The 5856-nt window shown below is 44.5% G+C and overlaps 1 pseudogene; it reads right to left on the bottom strand.

The window, feature by feature from the left end:
• Positions 1-363: 363 nt before the first annotated feature.
• Positions 364-3215, bottom strand: LOC146180206 (uncharacterized; annotated as a pseudogene).
• Between the last annotated feature and the right edge of the window lie 2641 nt (positions 3216-5856).

Here is a 5856-nt window from a genome sequence, read left to right as displayed (position 1 = left end):
TCCCCATAGACCGTTTAGCGGCATTTTTTCAAAGCTGCAGTTCTGGTATTCGTTAACAAGCTGAGAAAGCGGCTATACTGACTGGTAGGTCCGGCGGTGGCGCTATTTGCTTAGAGATTCTCGTTTCTCGCACAGCCGCAAAACTGAAGACTGCTTGTGCTTGCAACATCGCAGGTTGAAACCGCGCTGCTTTCTGCCAATATAAAACAGAAAGCGCACCTTCAACATATCCTGTTTTGTAATCAGCAGGTTTCGCCCGACTGTTAATCTTTAGAAATGAATGATAAAAAAAAACGAATAATAAGCCATGGCTAGACTCGAGTTTGTGCGCTAGACATTTATTTTATGTCAGCTGGAATGTTCTTACACTTTCCACACCTTGCGTGATTTTGGCTTACAATTGATGACCTTCTGTTTAGCTTGTTTTTCTGCAAGGTTGGAGGTGAAATTCGCCAAAAATGGCCTCGTGAATTTCTGGATAACTAGCTTTAGCAGCGCTATTCTGTGAGGCTCGGTTGTGTCCTTGGAGCACACGAACAGTGGATTCTTTCTCAGCGACGGCAGCACCAGGTCCGCGAACTTCTTAAGTGGCCTTGGCCCCCGAACCAGGACAGGAGCCAAGCTTGATGCAGCTTTTTCGAGGCGGCTGACAAACCCTACAAAGGCCAAAGTAGGATATGACAGCCCTCCGCTGTCCATGTCTGCTATGATGGCAGTAGTGGTCAAATGCGAGGCTGGAGCCCGCAAATTGTTGAGGCAGCCCTCACATTGAATGCAGTCCTGCACGGCTCTGACCAGGAAGCCAGCAATCATGGCCAGCGTGCTGGCTCGAAGGCTTAGTCCAGGGGCGCCTACAAGAATGAAGGTAGATTAGAACGTAATGGCGCTTATTTTTCAAAATTCTACATTGTAGCAGTTCAATTCTAAATAAGTCACTTGCAAGCACAATGATCAACAAATCAGTGATATGCTCTCTTACTTCATGAAATGGATCAGTTTGTAATGGATTCAAAACAGTAATTGCTTTGGTGAAAGCATCCTTCAAAAGGCACTATTCAGGCATTGCTAAGTGTGGAATTAATATGTTTTCCTTTTCGATGAGGCTTCTGCTTTTAATATTCTCGCTCACTGACCCTGATGGTCATTTGGGATCAGTGCTTGAATTTAGCTTTAGGTTATTATGTCTAGTTTCCTGAGGCTCATAGCAAGTGTGAAAGACTGTTGAAGCAGCTAAAGTATGATGGGAGAAAAGCAGTATCCTTAACTCTTGGTATCTGGAAATTTCTGTTTTCGAATCAGTGTTTGGCACCAGGCATTCTAAATTTTTATGCTCAACTTAGAAACAGCAAGCACACATTTAGCAGAGCAATAAGTATTATCGATTGACTCAGCACTTTCTTGCATACTTGGATAGCGTTCCAGTGCAGCAAGATGAGGGACAGCAAGCTTCATGATAGCAGTGTCGGAAGTGGCCTTCACGGGAACAGGAAAGAGTGTTGATGCCTTCCCTAGTGAGCCCACCACACTCCCAACATTGGCACTGGAGGAAGCATGGACGACACCAGTGACCAAGATTTTTTGCAGGGACGATAAGGCTGCATAGGCATCTGTTTGGTCACTTGAAAACTTTGCTGTCAGCACAAAATGAAATCCCGATTTCAAGAGGAACCTTGTGCATAGCACTGTTGACATGGTTGTCACTCTCAGTGCCTCATAGGTCTCTTTAGATAGGAACTCCCTCTTATATGTTATGGCTTCTTTCCATTCTCTGAAGTAGTTGAGAAAGTCATTCTCTAACCACGAAAGCCTGAAAAAAAAATTGTTGAGTAGTAAATTAGTGCATGTCACAAGAGAAATGGCAATAGACTTTTCAGTAGCCACAATAAAGAAATGTGCTTTCCATAGGCCTTAGGCTGGAAGTTGGGGTTCGTTCAACTATAAAACGTTATGCTTCTCATAGTAAAATAAGGTCAGCATCAGGGCAGCCAGTCACATACCTCTCGTCATCTGCACTATAAAATGGCATCCTCAAGGCATCTCTGCTGATCCAGTGAAGGGCAGTGCTCGTAATATTATGAAGCACAAACCATTTGTGCACCAATTCCATGAATTCCACGGTTAGAAGGCAATTCTGGAAGCCCGGAGCTCCAGGGCTTTGCCCATGTTGTTGCAAAAATCTCAGAGCTGTGGTGACCTAAATGAGAACAAAAATTATTTGTTCATTCTTCTAAATAACTAATTAACATCTGTAATAGTATATGCCTGCATAATTTACCTGCGGTGAAAAAACTTATACAGCCCTGCAGACATTCATTTTTTGAAAATTTGTTGGCCACAGGTGCTTCTTGGTTAGGCACCTTACCAATTTGAAAGCACCCTGTTTTTCCTGGATTTTGTACAGCAGTCTGTGAGAAGGCAAAATGTTAGTGAAGCAAAATATGAATGGTTAAAGCAGAAAAGTTGTCATTGTACCTTAGGAAGTCTGGAAGGATAAACTTTCCATTTCTCCTGAACAGTCTCTTCACCTCGAGGAACTGGAACCTAATGTTTTTCAGTATATGACAATAGTCAAAAGATAAAAACAGTTCACGGTCCGGATCCAGAGGGTGCCTGGAAAAAAATTACATTCCCGGACATTAGTCCAGCTTAAAGAAAAATCAATAAATTATAAAGCGGTATGGTATGACAAATACCATACGTCACTTTGGTGAAACTTCTAAAGGATTTTTACAATGAAAGTGTGTACAGGTTTTAACAACCATTACTTACTCAACAACAGGTTGTATAGGGCCACCCGACAGGTTGGAGAAAAACTTCGAGTTGGACTTGTGGTTATCCCCTACAAGGCGTCCAACTCTGAAACCTGCCTCTTCCACGCAATGTATTACCTTTACGGCAAGGAGCTGAAGCTGCTCCCTGTCAGTGCCTTTGTGAAGTAGTACCCAACTGGGAGCCTAAAGAAACATTTGCATTTACAAATAAGGCTTGAGACACATTTTTGTTTTGGTTTAGGTAAGCAACTGCTAAAATGGATATAATATAAAAATATACCTGTAGTGGGTAGACAATCATACAAATACAAAGCGTAACAGATGAGTTGCCAGCTGATCTTGCAGTCCAAAGTCTGCTTCTGCACCTCCCAGGTCAACAAAGCCATGAACAGCATCTGATTGCTTTTGGTAGGTGGTGGGTTGCTTGAGAGACATTTCGTCCATCACCAGAGAGCCAAAGCGTGCCTAAAGACATTAATTTTCAAATATGAGTTAACTCTTTTGATAAAAAAGATTAAATATTTCACCTGCTCAGAATGGAGCTTTGCCTCCATGTGAAGCCGTTGCTTGATAAGCGACGACACCACTTCTCCGGTGCATGCCCCAATAAATCTCTTCAACGTTGAGCGGCTTGGCAGCGATAGAACCCCAGTTTCTCGAAGCAGGTTGTATGCAGATGGGGATTTTGCATGCCAAACAACACCATTCCGGATAGTTTCCTCGCGCCAGCGGCCCTTTGGCTTGCTCAAAAAAGATAGCTGTTCCTGGAGGAAGAGAGCCTTCGCGTCGTGCTCTTCGACCTTTTCCTGGGAGAATATGACATATGTAAAAAACATTTTCAGAATAAACTGAGTACTCAAGTTATTTCTTAGTACCATACATCGCTGAAGAATTGTTAAGTTTGATTTCTTCATTATGGCTTCTGTCTTTTTGGCCTGCTGTCTAAGCACAGAAACCTCCGCTTGCAGCTCATCTCTCTTTCTTAAGAGTCTGTGGCATTTCCTTTTTAGTGTGCTCACTTGTTTCATCAGTTTCGTCATGCGTGTAAATGTTAACCTAGTTTGCACTACTGCATTTTTTGATGTGGATGTGGGCTTAGGGGCAATGTCGTGGGAGGAGTCCAAAGTCATGCGCTAAAGTGATGCGCCTTGTGTGGGGCACTCCAGAGAGACACTTTGAAGATCTTCGACTTGAGGTTCAGGGCTGTTAGCTGCTGGCATCGTAGTGAGCGGTGGTATCAAAGAGGCTGCTGGAATGTCTGCGGCAGTGAGACGATGTCCAGCTGGAGAGCCATCCGTTATACTCGCATCCTGCCTGAAACATGAACGTTATGTGCATCTTTAGATTTGGAATGCAATTAGTGAAAGAAAACAAAATTATTTGTTTTCTGTTGTATTATTAAATCTTACTGAATCGAACAAAGATTTTTTTTTAAGGAAAATTGGTAAATATAGCACTTACCTCCCTACCTTTGCACCTCTCCCTGTGGGCGAAGCTGGTTTTGCAGCTTAACGCTTCACAGTACGCCTCTCCTTTTTCGCCTTCTGCTGAAGGTAGGTAGGGTACAGGGGGAAAACCGACGGCACAGCGTCAGGCTTCAACTTCTTATTCTTAATACCTTCTTTAAAATCACCTGCAGTGAAGTTAAAGCTGCACACTTTACTGCGGTCACTTGGGGTCCATGGACTTCTTCCAGGCCCTGCAAATTTTCGTCATTCTGATGAGAGCGCGAAAACAGAGCTTGGACAGAAGCCCTAAGGGAGCACACCTCTCAAGTATGAAATTTCGCAATTCAGAATATAAACGGAAAAAATGAGCTGAGGGTAAACATATCTGACACAAAACGGATCCATTTAATGAAGCGTGTGCCCTGCCAAGAGCCAGCATTTCAATGGTAATTTTAGCTTTCACAGCCATGCGAATGTATCAGTGGTTGCCATAACTTACCTTTTGCTTGTCGAGAGATTCTTTTGAGCCACTGGTTCCGCAGTTTCATGACGGGAAACTCCTGGAAGGATATTCCCTTCGCGGTGCGCCCACTCGATTTACACAAAGCAACACAGCAATATACCATCGTGGGCGATGGTGCATTGGTGCCCTACGAAAGCTAAATGCTGCTCCCACTAATAAAATGTCCGACTCGTAGGCTGGAACGAAGAAATATTGCTTAAAGCATGGTGTAAAGGCGCACACGAACACACGAGAAACACAACAACACGCGCCCGGCGCGGCGTGGAATAGGGGTAAGTTGTGGCGCCACGGAAGGCTGCGGCGCTCAGGCGAACTAAACCAGCCACAAGAAATCGGCGGCTATGGAGGTGGCGCCGATGAGCAGGTCGCCAAGTAAGGTCGTGAACTGGGTGTATCGAACGACTTCGACAAGCTGCGAGAAGCTCAAATGGACTGACTCACCCAAACAAGAACGGGAAGACGCCTAATTGAGAAATTAGGCATACCCATGGCCACACACAAGACAAAGAACCGATTAAGAACAAAAACAGAAAAAAACGTAAAGGTACGGCCCATACCCAGAGACATGGACCCCAATATGCACCATGACAGAAGACAGGCCAGAGTCCAAGCACCCAACAGGGAATTCATCGACAATCCCAGCACAGTCTACACGGACAGAGCAAAGTACCGTTATCAAAGCAAATCGGTCACCGTAGTAACGGACGCTGGAAGTAAGGAAATATGTAGCTCAACAATAAACAATCCAAGCATAGAGGCAGCTGAAGAAGCTGTGATGCAACGGGACAGAAACTCACTATAGTGACGGACTCCAAACACGCGTGCCGAAATTACCCAAGGGGCAGAATTCACAGAATCACCAATCGTATCCTACAAACGACGATAAGACATATAACTAACACTAAACACAGTATAGTATGGGTTCCAGGACACGAGGAGATAAGCAGCAACGAGGTTAGCTCGAGGATACATCGACCGAGCGGACTCAGCACTCTGCACCATTGTAACCTTTGACCCTGTTATCCCCAAGCACGCATATATACTAGATCATTACAGAGGCCAGCGAACACGCTACCCAGCCCCACACAAAAGGTTAACCCAAGAGGAGACACTA

The sequence above is a fragment of the Amblyomma maculatum genome, chromosome 9, assembly GCF_055883805.1.
Source record: "Amblyomma maculatum isolate TAMU_Amacu chromosome 9, ASM5588380v1, whole genome shotgun sequence".
In the NCBI taxonomy this organism is placed as follows: domain Eukaryota; kingdom Metazoa; phylum Arthropoda; class Arachnida; order Ixodida; family Ixodidae; genus Amblyomma; species Amblyomma maculatum.
Note: the sequence above shows the minus strand (reverse complement) of the source record. Positions and strands in the feature narration are given on the sequence as shown.